Raw genomic sequence first — 19,862 nt, 5'->3', positions numbered from 1 at the left:
TATCAGCCTGTAGATGGTATTTACAGACATGAGACCTCAGATAACAAAGGAGAGGATTTAAGTGGAGTGATGCTGAGGTCCGAGGCCTGAACCCTGGGGCATTCAGATATTTGGGGTGAGTGAGAAGAGGAGGAGGAACAAACAAAGGGACTGAGAGGGAGCAGGAGGCAGACCAAGAGAGGGGTGTCACGGAACTCAGGAGACGAAGGTTTTCATTGTGTCAAGGGCTGCTGAGAGGTTGAAAATGACGGAGATGCGGCTACTGAACTGGCAAGTTGAAGGTCATTAGCGACCTTCACTAGAGAGGTTTCGTGGGACTTGTCAAAATCTGATTGGAGGGGGCACTCGTGGGGCCAAAAGTACAAGGGGAGGGCTGCACATTATCCATCTAAATATTTAAGAGATATCAACTGAGCAAATTTCTAAGTAAAATATTATTATAGTCATCGTATATTGGGAGGTGAGATTCAAATTTAGAGTTCTCCGACTCCTTGAGTTCCTTACCAGATGAGCTGGCACAGAGAGAACTGGTCCCCTGACCTGCCCCCGCCTTTTCTTCCCTCCACTCCGACTGAACATCCAAGTTCCACCTACACACGCTTCCCTAACCCTCCATCTTAGCAGACAGCTGTCTCTGAGGCATAGAGATGAACGCACTGCATGCCTTGGATCTGGGGAACCACCCCCTCAAAGGCCCTGGGCGCTGGTTTGAGACCATTTAGACAGGGAATTCCAGAGTCCAGAGCATCCTAAGCGAGGTCTGGGGAGGGGGCAGGTCTGAGGGCTTGTGTTCCCCTCGTGGGGATGGGCATAGCAGGACGGAGGCCAGCGTGGGGTCCTCTAAAGCATGGAGCGTAGGGGCCATATCGGAGCAGGTTAAAGAGAGAATGGGGACTATGAGGTAAAGCAGTGAGAAAGCAGTGTAGACAGCTCTTTGAAAGAACCTTTCCTATAATGGGGTAGTAGCCAGAAGGAAAGGAAAAGCCAAAGATAACTTTGTGTTTTTCAAGACAGCACTCTTGCTTGCTGATGGAAATGATGAGTAGGTGGGAAAGTCGCTGAGGAGGAGTGGGTGGGATGATGCTGGGCACAGAGTCCTTCAGCAGGTGGGAAGGCAGCACCTGGGGCTTGGGTGGGGAGACTGGCGTGGACAGCGCCTCCACTGTGAGACAAGGGGAAGCATATTAAAGAGGCATTGATCTAGGTGGGCTGGTAAATCCGGCAGTGGGAAGGAAAAAAGATTGTTCCTTTCAAATTATTTCTAATACTTATTTTTTTTCTTTACATTTTCTAGGTGACTTCATTTATTTATATATTTTTTTTAGTTTTTTGCGGGGGAGGATAATTAGGTTTATTTATGTACTTTTAGAGGCAGTGCTGGGGATTGAACCCAGGACCTTGTGCATGCTGAGCATGTGCTCTACTACTTGAGCCATATACCCTTCTCCCCACTCCTAGTGCTTATAATTCCATAGTGAATGAGGTCATCCATTGAGAGTAGGGAGAGATGAGTTGTGAAAAGTCCTCTGGGACACTTAAAAATGGTGAAGATGGTAAATTTTATGGTACGTGTATTTTATCATAATTAAAAATAGTAATTTTCAAAAGGTGAAAAAAGGCTAATAAATAAATCCTCTCCTTCTTCCAAAAATAAAAAAGAAAAAGAAAAAAGCTACCTGGGAAAACAGGAGAGTAAATATATTAGGGAAATGTAATATTAGAGGGCAGTCCTAGGGGCTTACTGGATATTTGTGGACGTAAATCTAGGGCAAAACCAATAAGCTTAATTGTGAGAGTTTTTCCTCCTGCTGCCTTCAGTTGCCAGGGTACAAACAGGTGAAGTAGTAAGAAAGTTGGGTTAAGAGAGTTTGATTGCTGTAAGAAGATTTGTGACTTTAATTAAAAATATTTAAGGGAATTTGACGGACTTAGACTAAAACTGAAATGTTGAAAAACCTCTGGACTAGTAAATAATTTCAGGTTTGTAAAGAGTGTTTAGGTGCTTAGCAGTTTTGTTTGTTCCATTTATAAACGTCTGCTTGGTCAGACATTTGAAGAGCCGAAGAGAATCAGATCTGTAATTGTGGTTAAAAATGCCAAAGCGAAGGGAATGTGGTAAATCAAGTTTGTAAATCATGTTAAATATTCAGGAGAATTTACTGTCAAATTTATAAGCTAATTTAGCGTTGACATAAGAACAAATGAAAATTAGTCATTAACTTTAGATAAGACATAGGTAGACTTATAACAGCAGTGGGATCTGTGTTAAAGGCTTAGGGAAAATTAAGATTTTAGATTTACAGCCTTAGCAAATTGAGCATTAGTTAAAATACAAGTTACTGTAAGTACACTCTTGCATGCACTAAGGCCCAAATTTAGATGCTAAAAATATGGCTGTTCCCTATGAGATGCCATCTTATGCCAGTCCCCCCCCCCATTTTTTTTCTCAGCACAAATATCTACCCCTGTGTTCCAAAATTCCACAAAAATGACAGAAAAATACGCATATTATCTATACATACAAAATTATTTACATGTGCAAGAGTATTTATATTTTAATATTATTTGTATACAAAATGTTTAACAGTCTGGCAAATTTTGCATATGGGTCCGTGATTAACAAAAAACAAGACAGAGTCCGATTAGTAAATCAGAAATGGTAAAGAATGGTAAAGAAAACACAGAAGGTTTGCAATCAGTGGAAAAACCACGGGAGAGAAACTTGACACTAAACACTCCTGAGGGAAAGTAGCTTTTCCGAGGGAGCCAGGGGGAAATCCAAGATTAAACAAATATGAAGAGAGAGAGAGGTCCCCCTGGACAGTCGTTAAGGTAATTAAATACAGGGCTGCCTTTGGCCAGGCTGGGTCAGACATCGCCCTCTAGCTGGCAGCTCCAGTCAGATAAAGTTCCCAGGATAAAGACCCCAGGACTACTTTCCGAACAAAGGAATGAGAGTAAGTTTCCTGGAGGAGTTTCCTTGAAGGCTGGTCGGGCTGGGAAAGCAGAGCTCTTTTTTAACAGGGCTTCCAGAACAACAGGGACCGAGGTTGGGGAAGAAGAGGAAAGGTCCTCGGGGCCTCTTCCCATCACAGCCACGTGGGTGGCTCTCCAAGGTAGGATGCTTCAGAGTAAACACAGGCTGCCGAAGGCACAGTGCCCCAGAGAACGCTTAGCACCCCAGAAGGACAGAACACCTTTGCCTCTAGAACATAAATGACCTGGTCTGGCAGTGCATTTACCCCTGTCCCTTCTAAGCCCGGGAACTGGCTCCTAAAATAACAGGATTCTCATTTGGACTGACAGCACTCCAGCTTCCAACTCGGCAAATTCCAGAGAAAGGGGTGGTGGATGGATACAAGAAACAGAATGTCTGAAAACACCAGTAAACCTTATGATTATATCTAAATAAATGTGGATATGTAAATCATGAGAAAAAATTCAAAGCTAGAACTAGGTTTTCATAAGATTTCAACATTGGAGCAGGGGACAGGAAAGAATGTGAAGGTAGGTTACGGCTTGAATTGTTCTGGGGGTGCTGTAAATGCAGAGTAAATCCAGAAACTCACAGGAAGGTAATCTGTCAGGAGGTTTAAGAGGAATTGGAATGGGTCATTCAGGAGGCTTCCGGGGTGCTGGTGATATTTCATTTCTCAATGTAAAAATTTTAAGTTTTGTTTGCTTCATTTTTTTCCAGAGTGTCTTCTATTTCTGTGCATGTGGTATTTTGTAATGAAACATTTAAAAAACAAACAAAAATCAAGAATGACTGATAAGATTTGAGATTCTGCAACCTGGCTGCATGGACTACGTGGGGAGGGTTTAAAAAATGCTGATGTCCAGAGCACACCCCAGACCACATAAATTAGAATCTCTGGGATGGGGTCCTACACATGCATCTGAGAACCACTGTACTTGAAGAATAAAAATTAAAATAAGCAAATTCATCAGGAGGAGACGTTCATCACAATTGATGTTAATGGGTTAAATTCCCTGACTAAAAGACTGAACTCAACAAGATCACCAAGATCCAAGTTTTCTGCATTTCTCAGGTTTCCTAGCTTGGTATTGGCTCTGGTCTCAAATTCCTTGTGGCTACAGGTCTGCCGTAGAAATACTGTCCGCATATCCTTTTAGGTTTGTATTAAGAGGGAAAGAACCCTTGGGTATGTGCCAGAAGTCTCAGCAAAACTTTCATGGCAACTTTTTTTTTCTACTGTGATCATACACAGGGTTTCTGCTGTAATCCTGAGCTAATCACTATGACAGGAGACTTTGGGATTGGCCAGGCCTGCACAACCCCTGCCCCAAATTTGGGGCGGACTCGATATTGCCAGAATGACATAGGATGAGAGTTTTGGGGAGAAGAGGTGCCTCAAACAAAACCCAGCAGCTGTTAACAGAAGTAGAGTGAATGGAGGTGGGGCAATGAGTAAGAAAAAAACGAAAAATTCCATCACGGAAACAGAGATTCAAGGCTTCAGAAAACAATGAAAACGAAACCAAAGTGGGTAGGTTCAAAGTGGAGGTTAAGAGATGGGAACTGGTTGGAAACAAACATCTTGCTCTGCAGAAACGGTTGCCTATGGCCTTGACCGTGGCCAGAGAGGAAGCTATTAAGGGCAGTGGACAAGCTGAGTTAATATCCACGGCTCCTGGTCCATCCTGTATCCGCAGCTCAGATTTCTCTCTCCACATTTATCTACACACCTGCCTTCTGGACAACTATCCTGCATGTCTGAGAGGCAGCTCAAATTCATCATGTCCAAAACTTATCAAAAGATGGCAAATCGGCTCTTCCTCTTAAATTCCTTTATTTTGTTAATGACCTCACGCTCTAAACGGGGAACCTGGAATCATCTTTTCATTCCTTCTTCTCTCACCTCTGTGTCTCATCTTTCTCTGGGAAGGGTTTCCATCTCCATACTGTGTCTGGGTCCACCCCTGACTCTTTATCAGCACAGCTATAATTTAATCATTGTGTGATCTGTTTAAATAGTGATCACTTCCACTGGGCTGGATCCAGGACAACAGGCCTATTGCAGTCTTCATTTTCTGCATTTTTGTTTGTTTGTTTGTTTGTTTGTTTTAAATTTTTGTCGAGGAAAGTAATTGGGTTTACTTATTTATTTATTATTTTGATGGAGGTATTGGGGATTGAACCCAGGACCTCGTGCATGCTAGGCATGCACTCTACCACTGAGCTATACCCTCCCCAACTTTACATTTTCGTATCCCCAAATCTGAGCTCTCTTGCTGGCATTCAGTAGATACTCAAATATTTTTAGACAGATGAAAATCAAGTCGGCCAGCATCAAGTTTTATGTGCTGCCTTCCAAACTCAGCACTATATTACTACCTGATAATCTTCTGAAAATGCAAACCTGACTATATTTTCCCCCTCTATTAAAAATCTTTGCATCTTTTAATGATCCTTCATTCCCTAAAGGAAAGCAATGTTTCTTAAATTTTCAGTAACTAATAACCACTTATTTATTGGCTGTCTGGAGCATATACCAACCTCTAATTGTAGGTAAACATTCACACATTTTTAAAATAATAAAATTAATACACATTAAGTTAAAAATTAGTAAAAAAAAATTAGGTAATATTCAAATATCCCTTGTTCTCCAATCCTATTTATCTCTTGAGTTTGAGTTTGGAAATCAAGTTCATAAGGCAAAGGATACAGTGTAATCTGCATACGCTTGGTGCCTGAATTTTGGATTACAAGTAGCAAGAGCTGGGATAGAGCAGTATATCAGATCTTTTTAGTAAAAAGGAGTATTTGAATATACTCAGATCCTGAATTTGGGTACAGAGAGTTGAAATAGCAAATGTAGGATGGTGAGAAATATCAAATCAGCAAAAAAAAAAAAAAAAAAAAAAGGGGACACTTATTTGCAGTCAATTATTAAAGTATATAATATGCACATATATGTGTGTATCTGTATGTGTATACATAGATATATATCTGGATTAATGACAGATTCCATTTATTTTTGTGCTACCAAATTAGAAAGCACTAACTAAGAACTGCAGGCTGTTAGATAAAGCAGCAAATGCTTGGTGGCCCTCCAGAGGTTTGGGTATATTTGGATGGGGCATATACCTAGAAACGTGGTGAAGTTTCTTGCTAAAGGCCACTTTTCGAAGCAGCTAAGTCCAAGAATGTTATCTCATTATCCAAGGCTGGACAGTTGGACGTTTTAAGTTGGAGAGCAGTTGCAAATGAATTTCTAATGTTTTTTCGTCTGGGCTCAGCTCTGGAAAGGCCTTCTCTGTGATTTCTAGGACTGTGGCTGGTTTTTAAATTTGCCCAATAAAACGTCACTGATGTCCTTCTCCAGAGAATGGAGACAATCAAGTGTTAGGAAAGAGTCAGTGCCGACTGACAAAGCCTCCTGCATCACAGTTCAATTTCCTGATATCTTATCCTCAGCCCTGAATATCCTATTAGGTTGGGCCTGAAATGAGAGGTCTGAGCTTTGCAAGCTACTGACCGTGGCGTGTTGACACACCACTTGAAACCAGTGAGATAACGTTCCTCACCACGCTGATAATGACGACAACGACCAGATTTATCACTTTTGGTTTCTCCTGGCATCATTAGTGTTATGAAGGAATCTTATCTCCTCCCTCCTTTCTGTTATTCACAGGAGTACCTCCCCCTTGGACAGCCAGCATGCTCTTGCATGGAAAAGCAGTTTTAGCGCACGCCGCCCATCTCTTCCCGAAACCCAGTGGGAAGACATATGCTCAGTGATGGGGACTGGCTTGTGCCAACCATTTTCGTTCCTCCTTCAACGCTTAATGGAGATCAGCACACATAGCTGTTCTTAGTGAATAAAGCAGCATGCAGTTTTAGCCCCCGGATACAACCATTGCAGAGCAGTCAAGTGCGGTGGATGGCTAAAATGGCCCCAGCCCTTCCTCCCTCCTGGTATCCATGTCCTTTGTCACAGTGTTGTAGCATCCTCCCACTCTGTCTCTGAGTTGGCCATGGGACTTGCTGTGGCCCGACGGGATGGCAGCAAATGTGACCAAGCAGAGACCTGAAAAGTGCCCGTGTATCTGGGCTCGCTGCTTCTTGATCCTCTGCTTTCCCCACAAGAACGTGCCTGGGCTAGTCTGCTGAAGGGTGAGATGTGCAGAGTAGTGTTGAGTTACCCCAGTTGTCCCAGGCAAGCCCGTCCCAGACGAGCCACGCTGTCACCCATACACATGAAAGAACCCAGCCGAGAGCAGGAGAGCTGCCTACACGACCCACAGCCTGGACTGGCTTCATGGCCACATGGCTTTTGTAGTCACACAGGGTTCTGTGCTAAGAAAGGCCCCTGGCGTGGTTTAATGGTCGGCTTGACATTAATATCATCTTGAAATGAATGATTTTTGAATAAAGGGCCCTGCATTTTAATTTTGCACTGAGCTCCCCAAATTATGGAGTAGGTCCCACCGACATCTAATCACTGACACCCGGGTGAACCTAGCTGAGATGGAAAGAACCACCCCACTGGCCTATGGACTCAGGAGATGAATAAATTCGTATTTTTTTAAGTGACTGGGTTTCACAAGTGTTTTGCATGATTGCAGCAATAGATACTGATATGCCAAAGCTTTCTTCACTAGACTCATGGCTGGTCCTCCATCAGCATTACCTTAAGGATACTCCCAGTCTGCGTCATGTCTTGCAAAAATAGTATTAGATTAATTGATAAAGAGAACCCAAAATTATCAAGCATGTCTTTCTCATTCACATGGGCACCACAGAGATGCAAAAACTGGTTTGTTCTTTTACCACTAGTGGTTTTGCTTAACTGGAAAACAAAGTATTGGCTGTCACCATTACAGTAATAATAGTTCCACCACCTTTGTGCCCCATCCGTGCTAGGCAGCATACTCTCCTGATACAAGGTTTGCTTACGGCCACTTTTGCTTTCTCTCCCAGCATTTGCTTTGTCCTGAATTTGAGGCTGGTTTTAGAAGCATGTTGACCACTGTACGACCTGCCTCTGTTGATGCTGTTGTTTTGGCCTCTTTGCCTTTAGAAATAAAATTAATCAGTTTCATACCAGGAAAGATGACTTTGGTGCATGGTCCAGGAGAAACTCCTGGTTGACCTATGAGGTTATTCTGTTTTGGAAATGATGTGAATTCTCTGAGAGCGCCACGAAGCTCTCTGACAGAGTTTTCGAGTAGAGGGCACGTGGGAGACGAGACGGGGATACGTCCCTTGTTCAGTAAAAACCAGTTTTTAGATATTCACAGCCACACGTCCCGTTCGCACTTTCCCATTCAGCTGCTCGGGTGAAATCATCACGTTCACAGATGCTCTCGTCCCAGCAGATCCCGAAGTCCTGTCCGCTAATTAGGCTTCTGAATCGTAGTGTTTGCATGACTATTTTTATCATGGCTCTTACACTTCAATGAACCGCTTCTCAGTCATTAATCTATTTTTGTTAATCAGAGCCATAACACAATAGTAACAACAAAGAACGCAAATTCTACACATGTAAACAATAATACTCCAGTGACATAACTAAAATAGACGATGTCCTAGTAACTGACTTCAACCACATCTTAAGGGCCTGGCCAGTCTGAGCCATCTAGATGCGTGCACCATTATTAAGAATGTAATGGTATTTGATAATTTTCTTCCGTTTCAGATTCATAAAATTCTTCAGCACATAGTTTGTCATAGATGCTGCTTGAGGACCATTTGTTTTATAGATTAATTGATCACATTTTAGAAATACTGACCTAATAGAAAAAGTCTGAACTCTATGACATGGCATATAGGCCATTTCATAATCTAGTCCCTTGATTCATGTAAAACAACAGTTGTACAAAAAAAAAACCCCACAACAGTTGTTATGTGTGTGTATCACACACACACACACACACAAATATATGTTATTAGTATAATAACAACAACACTTTCTGTTCACTGAGACCTTAAACGATGCCATGTGATCAAGTGCCATTCTAAGCATTTCGAATGGATTCTCTTATTTCAAACTCATAGTAACCCGAGAAGGCAGGTACAGCGTTTATGAATTTACTGATGGGGAATTGTAAGTATTAGAGAAGGACTTGCTCAAGATCACAGAGCTAGTAGGAGGCTGAGCAGGAATCTGACCCCAGGCTTGGCTAACTCTTTTTAAAATTTTTTTTTCATTTTTAATCAGTCTTCTTTTAGGGGGGAGGTAATTAGGTTTTTATTTATTTATTTTTTTTAATGAAGGTAGTGGGTCTTGAACCCGGGACCTCGGGCATGCTAAGCATGTACTCTACCACTGAGCTATACCTTCCCCGCATGGCTAACTCTTAAGGACTGTATTATATGATCCCCACTCTGCCTCGTCAACCTTCCCTTCCTGCGCGCTCTCTCACAAGCACACGCAGCCTCCGTACGCCCCAGCCTTTCTACATTACTTTCCATTCCCCAGCAAAGTGGTCTTTCATCTGTGTCTGTGCCCATCTTGTTCCTTCTGTCTGGAATGCCCCCCGTTTTCCCCGTGTCACCTTGTGAACTTTCACTCACTCCTCAGCACCCAATTTAAGAGTCTTCTCTGTGAAGTCTTTCCTTCCACCCACATCCCGGATTTTTGCCTTGTCTGTAATATCAGCCTGAATTTTATTTCTTTCCATCTTCCAGACAAAGACACAGAAATGTCTAGAGTGACAGCTGAGTTATTAAGAATTACAAGATGACAGAACATAATTTACTACATTGTACCTGACTGTTCCCTGGTCTGTCATTAGCCGACTCCAGATATTGACTTATGCCTCAATGAATAGGCAATTCCTTACCTTAAAATGTTATTCTCAGGTGATCAGAGAGCAGAATTCTTATTGTGTCTGAAAAAGCAAGTAGTTAACTTCCTGAGGCACAGGGAGTATTTTACCCCATCCGATTTAGTCTCTGGGACCCATGATAATAGGTAAAGTTCCTAAATTTGCTGTCTCCAAGAAATGGTAGTGATATTATTTTATGGGTAGTTAGAAAACACAGCTCTGTCAAGGTGGCAAGAATTTAGATCTGCTGGTAGTTAAGAAAGCTGTTAAGTTAATCAATTATGTTCTCTCTGAAGAGAAAGTAAAAGGTTTAGAGCAACCATCTCCAAACTCTCTTGAATACTCACTTCAGCAGTAGACATTGAACCTGCACCGACACAAATGCGTGTGTTTATTTCTAGTTTATGTATATGTATTATTGAATTAACATTCAGTATGTTACAAAACATGCATGAAATGGAAACTCAAAGGAATGAGGTAAGGAAGAAATAGAAATAGGAAGTCCAGTATTTTCCTTCCTGACCCAATTATGTTCACACTAGTGTTGATGTCCAAAAGTCTACTGATCATTCGCTGGACAAGTACCAGCTGGCCCCCACAGATCCAGATGCTGGGCTCGCCCCAGTGGTCCCCAGGACTTAGCTGGCTCCTGTGGACCCAGGATCCAGGTTCACCTGTGCAGATTCTGATCCCAGGCGCACCACCCCAGACCCAAGCACCAGTCATCAAAAACCTCTCAACACAGAAAACTCCAGGACCAGATGGTTTCCCTGATGAATTCTAGGAAACAGTGGAAGAAGAATTAACACCAATCCTTCTCAAACTCTTCACAGAAATTGAAGAGGACAGAACATCCCTAAACTCGTTTCACAAGGTTAGCATTATCCTGATACCAAAGCCAATTCGGGACGCTATAAGGAAAGAAAAACACGGGCCACTTCACTGATGAATAGAGATACAAATATTCTCAACAAAATACTCACAAACTGAATTCAACAGCACATTAAAAGAATCATATAACATGATCAAGTGGGATTTATCTCTGGGATGCAAGGAGGTTCAACATATGCAAATCAATAAATGTGATACACTACATTAATAGAATGAAAGATAAAAATCCTCTGATCATCCCAACAGATGCAGGAAAAGTACTTGACAAAATTCAACATCCTTTCATGATAAAGTCTCAACAACAAATTGGGTATAGAAGGAACGTAACTCAACATAATAAAGGTCAGATATGGCAAACCCACAGCTAATATCATATTCAACAGTAAAAGGCTGAAAACTTTCCAAAGATTAAGAACAAAACAAGGGTCCCCCTCTCAACACTTCTACTTAACATAGTCCTAGAAGTCTCAGCCCGAACAATTAGGCAAGAAAAGAAACACAAAGCATCTCAATCAGACGGGCAGAAATAAAACTGTCTTTGTTTGCAGATAATATAATCTTATATCTAGAAAATCCTAACGACTCCACCAAAAAAAAAAAAAGTTAGAACAATTCGATGAATTCAGTAAATTTGCAGATACAAAATCAACTCACAAAAATCAGTTGCATTTCTATACACCAGCAAGAAACCACCTGACAAAGAAGGAAAGAAAACAATTCCATTTACAATAGCATCAAAAATAAAAAAATACTTAGGAATAAATTTAACCAAGGAGGTGAAAAGTCTGCACACTGCAGAAGATACAGCATTGATGAAGAAATTGAAGAAGACACACACAAATGGAAAGATGCCGTAAGTTCATGTATCAAAAGAATTAATGTTGTTAAAACGTTCGTACTACCCAAAGCCATTTATAGATTCAGTGCAATCCCTATCAAAATCCCAATGCATTTTCCACAAAAACAGAAGCAGCAATCCTAAAATTTGCATGGAACCACAAAGACCCTGTGAATAGCCAAAGCAATTCTGGGAAGGAAGAACCAACCCAGAGGCATCACACTTCCAGATTTCAAACTTTGTTACAAAAAGCTATAGTAATAAAACAGCACAGCACTGGCGTAATAACAGACACATAGATCAATGAGATAGAATCGGAAGCCTAGAAATATACACATATACAGTCAACTAATATTTGACAAGGGAGCCACGGATGCTCAATGGAGAAAGGATAGTCTCTTCAAAACATGGTGTTGGGAAAACTGGATATTCATATGCAAAATAATAAAATAGAACCCCTATCTTACACTACCCACAAAAATTATCTGGAGATGAATTAAAGATTTAAATAGAAAACCCTAAACTGTAAAACTACTAGAAGAAAGCATAGGGGAAGAGCTCCTTGGCATTGGTCTTAGCAACAATTTTTAGGATTTGATAACAAAAGCAAAAATCAATTAAGTGGGACAATATCAAACTAAAAATTTCTGCACAGCAAAAGCAGCAATCAGCAAAAGGAAATGGCAACATACGGAATGGGAGGACATACTTGCTAACCATTTATCTGATAAGAGGTTAATAGCCAATATACAAGGAACTTGTACAACTCAATACCAAAATAACGAATAACCTGATTTAAAAATGGGCTATGGACTTGAATAGACATTTTTCCGAAGAAGACATATTAATGACCAACAGGTACGTGAAAAGATGCTCAAAAACATCACTAATCATGAGGGGAATGCAAATCAAAACCGACCCAACAGACAAGAGAAACAAGTGTTGGTGAGACTATGGAGAAAAGAAAATCCTGGGGCACTGTTGGTGGGACCGTAAATTGGTGGAACCACTATGGGAAACAGTATGGAGATTCCTCAAAAAACCAAAAATAGAACTATCTTATCATCCAGCAATCCCACTTCTGTGTATTTATCCAATAGAAATGAAATCACGGTCTCAAAGAGATATGTGTACCCTCGTGTTCATTGCAGCATTATTCACAGGAGCTAAGACACGGAAACAACCTAAGTGTACATCAAAGAGTGAATGAATGAATGAAGCAAATGTGCTGTGTATATGTATAATAGAAAATTATTCAGCCATAATAAAGAAAGAAACCCTGCCTTTTGTGACATGACACATGGATGGACCTCAAGGGTATTATGCGAAGTGAAATCAGTCAGACAGAGAAAGACAGATACTGTATGTTCTCACTTACATGTGGAATCTTAAAAAAATCAAACTCATAAAAATAGTAGAATGGTGGTTGCCAGAGGCTGGGGCATGGGGGAAATGGCGGAGATGCTGGTGCAAAGGGTGCAAAGTTCCAGCCATAAGATGAGTAGGTTCTGGTAACTAGACTTAACAATACGTTATATTCTTGAAAGCTGTTAAGAGAGTAGATCTTAAACGTTATCGCCACACATATAAAAAGGTAAACCTGTGAGAGAATGGAAGTGTTAACTAACCTTAATGCAGTAATCACTTCACACTATATATGTGTATCAAATCATCATATTGCATACCTTACATGTATGTATGTTATATGTCAAGAATGTATCAATAAAGCTGGGGAAAGGAGAATTAATCATTATAATTCACAATACTAGAAAAATAATGTAGGAAAATCATTTTATCATCTCAAAAGATACAGAAAAAGTACTTAATAAAAGGCAAAAATAATTCATAGTTTTAAAAAAATCTCTGCACAAAGGAGAAATAGGAATTTTTAAAATTATGGGGGGCTTTTTGTTTTTTTAATTTTTTTATTGAGTTATAGTCAGTTTACGATGTTGTGTCAATTTCCAACATAAAGCACAATTTTTCAGTCACACATGAATACACATATATTCATTTTCACATTTTTTTCCACCGTGAGCTACCACAAGGTCTTATATATATTTCCCTGTGCTATACAGTATAAACTTGTTTATCTATTCTAAATATACCTGTCAGTATCTACAAATTTCGAACTCCCAGTCTGTCCCTACCCACCCACCTCCCCCTGGCAACCACAAGTTTGTATTCTATGTCTATGAGTCTGTCCCTGTTTTATATTTAAGTTCCTTTGTCTTTTTTTTTTTTTTTTTTTGGTTTCACATATGAGTGATATCATATGGTATTTTTCTTTCTCTTTCTGGCCTACTTCACTTAGAGAAATAGGAATTTTTATAATCTGATAAGAGATAAAACTCTAAAAGCCCCCTTCCACTAAAAAAAAAAAACCAAAACAGTTACTTAATTGTGTCATGTTGAATACCTTCCCTTTGAGATCAGAATGAGACAAGGATCACTGTTTTCACCATTTCTGTCACACTGCGTTAGAAGTCTTAGCTGGCACAATGAGGCAGTGACAACAAAAATTAAAAGGTGTAAAGATTGGAGATGAACAAAATCAACTTGCAGACAACAGTTCGGCATTTTCTTGTAAAGTTGAACTTACACATACTCTACGATCCAGCACTTCCACTCCTAGGTAGGTAGCCTGGAAAAATTCTTGCTCAAGTACCCAAGACACATACAAGGCATGCACAGTACGTTCGCATGGTGGATTATTTTACATCAGCAAAAATGAATGAACTGCAGTTACATACATAAACATGGATGAATCTCAAAGACAAAATATTGCTCAAAATAAATGTCACAGAAGAAATGTCACTGATTACATTTATATACAACTCAAAAAGTTGGGAAAAAACTGATATAGCGGTTAGGGATGCATGCCTAGGTGACAAAATCAGCAGAAAATTTATTACAAAAGTCAAAATAGAGGTTATTTGAGGTTTTGCATCACGAAAATGAAACGAAAATAAAAACCAGGGCAAAATTTTTAAAAAGGAACGTTCGCTAAATCAAGATCTGTTTTGAAAGGGGAAAAAGAATAAAGTGAGTGAGACATTTTGGGGTCCATTCTTTTCTCACTCTGCCCAGAATAGCACCCTTTATTTTGCCCAAGACAACTTAGATCATTGCTTCTGAATCCTCAGTGTACGTACAGATCACCTGAGGACTGTTCACATGCAAGCTGGATTCAGAAGACAGAGGTTGGCGACTGATAGTCCCTATTTCTAACAAGCTCCCAAGGGATGCTGATGCCAAGCTACCTCCAAGAATGCAGTCTTTACCTCGTCGTAACCTCTGTTCCACTGAGCCTATCGCTTACTCATCCTCCATCACTTCTTCTTGGTTCCATTCCCTTTCTGGTCCAGCTGGATTCTGAGGCTCACCTGGGCCATCATACTCTTGTAAACCTCTTCAACATCTTGGCCTTTTTCTCTTCTGTGGAATTTGTTTAGCGAAACTTCAACCTGACTTGCACTCCACCATCTCCAGGTAATTGAACCCAAGCACTTAAATGTTACTGGAGAAAATGAGACAATCTTAAACACACTCTCTGATCTCAAGAGGCGCTCTGCTTTGCCCGGCAACCGTACCTCTTTATTCAGGAGACGTCTCTCCCCCTCTCCAAGATGCCCATTTTATACAGCCTCCTCCTCCCTCTTCTCATCTCCTTTCTCTCTGCTAATGACCTTGCCTTACACTTCACGGAGAAAATAAAAGTTGCCAGATAGGAAATTCTTCATCCTCTCAACACCAGATCTACAAGCCTTCATGTATCTGCTTCATCTTTTTTTTTCTCATTATTCCCTCCTATTAAGAAAAAAAAAAAATCTAACATCTCCTATGCATTCACACACACTTTGGTTCCTCCTCCCCTCTCTCCCTTTCAACTGGACCACTCCAATAGTTTGCATAATCCACAGGCTCCTGTTTTTGTTTTGTTTTAAAACAAACATTAAATCAAGAGAGTTCCCCAAACTGACCCATCTCTAAATACCACCTGATTTCTGTGCGTCCTTTCAGTTTATTTACCTTTATTCGCCCTGTAACCCACTCCGACCTGGTTTCCATCATCACTGCACCACCAAAATTGCTCACCAAAGTCTCCAGCTACCTTCATGTTACCAGCTCAAAGACATTTTTCTGTCTTCAATTTACTCAACGTTTGACCCAGTTGATAGAATGCTTGATTTTTCCCCTGCCCTTTCCCCCACCAAAATATTCTTTTTTTTTTTAAATTCCCCCATTCTCAACCTTTTTTTTTTTAAAGCCTTATGTTTTATTTATTATTTAATTATTTTATTTTGGTGGTGGTGGGGGTAACTAGGTTTATTTATTTTTAGAGGAGGTACTGGGGATTGAACCCAAGACCTTATGCATGCTAGGCAAGCGCTCTACCACTTGAGCTATACCCTCCCTTTCCCACCAAAGTATTCTGATCCTCCTCTACTCTTTCCACCTTAGGAAATGGGATTACCAACCTGCAGGTCTTCATTAATATGTCCCTTAAACTATCAAATCGATCAGCAAAGACTTGTTCTTTCTACCTCTTAAATACTTTTCTAATCTGTCTACCCTCATTTCATCTCCACTACAATTACATTAAGCCAAATGCCTTCTATTTCCCAAAACAAGTCACCTACTTGCTTGCTTTGTACATGCGGCTGCCTTGCCCAGAACACTTAAACACGCTCCATATGGCCCAAATTTCATTCTAGGGTAAAAACCTCAAAGTCTTCTCCGACTCCAAGTCATTTCCAGATTACCTCGTGAGAAGAGGAGACATTTCCACACCACTTTCTAGACACTCTCCTGATCCACATCCAGAACAGATGCTCTGACTCCCTTGTTCGCAGCAGAAAATAAGGTCTGATACATGACCAGGTCGAAGTTCATCTCCAAACATAGCAAAATTGGCTCCAAATTTTCTCTTGGATTTCCAGTCTTCCCATAGTAGTGGAAGACAGTATCCAGCTTACCTTTTTGAATTCACGTTGTAGGCTGGAAACAAACTGACACAGTATGTCGTAATGCTTCCCATCAAGAGGTATGTATCTCCTCAACTCTTGAATCTGCATTGACCATGTAACTTGTCTAGGCCAATGGAACACTAGCAAACACAACTAGCAAAAACAAAGCAGGTCTTTGAAAAGTACTTGTGCACTGGGGCTTCTTGTCTCTTGCTGATTTTGGAACCCCGTCATAATATGAAGATGACTGGACTAGCTTGTTAGATGTGGAGACACGTGGCTGGTCAGTTTCAACTGCCTCTGCCACTTAGCAGACACGTGAGTGAGACCACCTGAGATCAATCGCCCCCAGCCAGCCTGCCAGCTGACTAGCTATCTGAGTGAACCCAGCACCACCGTCCAGATAATCCCAGCCACAGCTGCCAATTTGCAGCATAATGAACTACCAATGATTGTTGTTTTAAGCTACTAAATTTGGGGGTGGTTTGTAACGAAGCAAAAACTGACTGATACCTCTCTGGAAGGAGTCTTTTCATACCGCAGATCCAATCACGCTACTTCCTTACTCAAAATGCTTGAATGGTTGCTCATTGACCCTGGGATGGAACCCAAGTCATCTGAGCAAAGCCAATGGTGACCCACATTATCTGGAGGGCCTCACCTCCTGTTACGGTCCCAGTTCTTCCCCACACTGAGACCCCACACATGCCACTCCCTCTATCTGCTCTTCCTGACTCCTGCTCTTCTTTCAAGTCACAATTTAAATATTAAATATTACATCCACAGAGGGGACACCTTCCCCTCGCCCCCAACTATGATTACACATTCTCGTGCTACCCTATTGCTCTCCTTCTTAACAAGTACCCTAATTTGAATCAATGTATTGTCTTGAGTGGTGGTATGTTTCCTGGCTGCCTTTTCTACTGGACTGTAAACTCCATGAGAACAGGATGTCTCTGTTTGTTCACAAATGTAGCCCCAAACCTTGCACACCATCTGTCACAAAGGAATGTTTCTTGAGGCAGTTTATCATAGTGGTTCATGGTGCAGGCTCTGGAGAAAAGCTGCCTGGGCTCAAATCAAATCCTAGCTCCATCACTTACTAACTGAGTGACCTAACTCCTTTGTGCCTCAGTTTACCCATCTCTAAAATGGGAATTCAAATAGTACTTCCTCATTGAATTGTTGAGTGGATTGTTCTCAATAATTGTTCATTGTTTCTTGCTGAACGGATGTCAGCATACCTGGATAACAGTGACCCAGAAGCTTGTGACACAGCCAACATCTCTCTCCTATGTGGCTACAGACCCTGCCATGATTAAATTAACGTGTGTCTTCCCGGGGGCTAGTTTCTCAGCCAACACTCTGCCTCATTCTGCAAAGGTGGGGCCTCAACCTCTGTGAGATGCCTTGTGACATCTGAGCGAGCCCCTAAGCACTGAGCACTGGATTTTGACTCCTGCTTTAAGACGCAATTTCGCCCACAGAGTGAGTCAGACATTTGGGGTCAGAGAATACGGTCTACCAACGGCTGTAGCCGCCGCTCCTATCACCTGATGAACCCCTGGCTGAGCAGGGATCTGGAGCCAGCAGACATCCACCCAAGAAACAGTTCTGATGGCCCCAAGAAACACAGCAGTCACCCTTAACACACAGGCACAGGCACACACATACATGCCAGGAGGGGGCCGCCTGCATTGTCTTAGTGAGCAAATCATCTCAGGAGGGACTGTTAGTAAATTTCCAGTCACCAAGTCCTCAGAAGCTGGTCCTTCAGGTTCTAGACAGAACATAAAATCTAGGTACCAAAAAAAAAAAAAATGTTTAAAGGCGAGGGGGAGAGGAACTCCTAAGAAAAGCAGTGGGAGAGGGAGACAGACGGTGGGGGTGCATCGAAAGAGGAAATAAGAGGGGAGTGCAGAGGGAGGAGGTGAGACGAGGGAGACGCAGAGGAGCGAGGCGGAGAGAGGAGAGAGAAGACGAGGGAGAGGCAGCCGGGAAGACGGGGAGAAGAGATGGAGAACTCCTGCCACCCCAGCACAGCGGCGCAGCGCTGCTCCCCAGGAGGGCTGCGTCTGCCTGGCGGGGCTGGGAGCCGCAGCTCCCCAGGGCCCGCAGGCACTTTCCTTCCAACGTGCGCAACGAGGGTGCCCGTGCATGCTAATGAGGCCGTCTAGGACAGCTTCGCACGTAATTGCTCAAAGTGTTCAGGAACTTACCAGGCTGCAGGATGATGGGGAACAGCTCCTGGGGGACCCCCAGCAGAGGGGCCTGGTCTCCAGGTACCTGGTGCTCACAGGTTAGTGGCTGCAAGACGACGGATTTTCCATTCAGTCGAGCACCAACCCAAAGGTAGGGAGAGCCAGACCAAAAGGCAAAGGAGAGGAGGGGAACCTGCTTGTGTTTTTGTATTTAAATTGTTTTTGAGCCCACGTAGCCCTGGGAGTCACATGCTGCCTCCAACATCACCGGAGTCATCACATGATACAGGTCCCCCATCATGTGATGAGGCAAATCTGCCTAACTTCAGCCCCCCACCCCCACCTCCAGCTCAGACTGGCAGCTAAAGTGCTTCTGGAGGAGCCCCCCTCCCCCCAGGAATCAGTGATAAGAAGGAGGGATGCAGATGGAGAACCTCAGAGCCCATGCAACGCTCAGATCTTGATGAATAGTTAATATGCCTTTCACCCTCCTCCTAAGCTATTGCGACTTGGAGCAGTGCCAGCCTCATTTGAATTCCAGCCTTTGTGAATAACTCAAGTGTCGCCACCGTTGCTCCAGCAATTGCAGGGCGTTTGAGCTCACACCATCCTGCCTCGTTCTGGAAAGCCCAGCTCGGCTGCCTCCCCTCCCCACAGCTTCCATGCCTCCTCGCAGAGCGGTGGGAGTGGGGCGGAGGTGGGAGGCCGTGGAGCTGCAGGAGAAGGCGAGACTGCTCCCGATGAACCTTCTAGTCTTTTTTTTTTTTTTTTCCCCAGCTGCAGTAGGAGTCAGGTGGGGCCCCGTCTGGCTCTGATTAGGCTGTCTCCTCCTAGAGATCGTAGCTCCGTTGTGTCTGCAGCTCGCTCTCTGCACAGACGCATTCCTTCATTTCTCTCCTTAATCAGGATGCAGTTAAATAGATCTGGTTTAAAAATCTCTTTGGCTCGTTTTTTTCCCATTGCAGTAACCTCTTCTCACTTGTTCCTTCACTCAAACAATCTTTTATGAAATAAACGTTTTTGTCGAGCACCTACTATGTTGTAGGTCTTGTGCTAGGCACTGAGAAAGGAGAAAGGAAGAGATGTTAAAGAAATGTGTAAAGCAAGATCTCTGTGCCGGCGGTGCACGCTGTCTGGGAGAGGCAACAGAGACATAAACAGATG

At 42.2% G+C, this 19,862-nt stretch overlaps 1 protein-coding gene across 5 annotated transcripts in view; it reads right to left on the bottom strand.

The window, feature by feature from the left end:
• TNRC6A (trinucleotide repeat containing adaptor 6A) overlaps positions 1-18,919 on the bottom strand; it is a 175,975-nt gene extending 157,056 nt beyond the window's left edge. For 3 of the 5 annotated variants that reach the window (XM_031433026.2, XM_064478528.1, XM_064478526.1), the window contains exon 1: positions 18,717-18,919. The gene's annotated coding sequence lies outside the window, so the exon portion shown is untranslated. The remainder of the gene's footprint in view (positions 1-18,716) is intronic. The other 2 variants (XM_031433029.2, XM_064478529.1) reach the window with 1 other exon arrangement.
• Between the last annotated feature and the right edge of the window lie 943 nt (positions 18,920-19,862).

This window comes from Camelus dromedarius, chromosome 24, assembly GCF_036321535.1.
Source record: "Camelus dromedarius isolate mCamDro1 chromosome 24, mCamDro1.pat, whole genome shotgun sequence".
NCBI lineage: Eukaryota > Metazoa > Chordata > Mammalia > Artiodactyla > Camelidae > Camelus > Camelus dromedarius.
The sequence above is the reverse complement of the archived record's forward strand: the minus strand, read 5'-3'. Positions and strand labels throughout refer to the sequence as shown.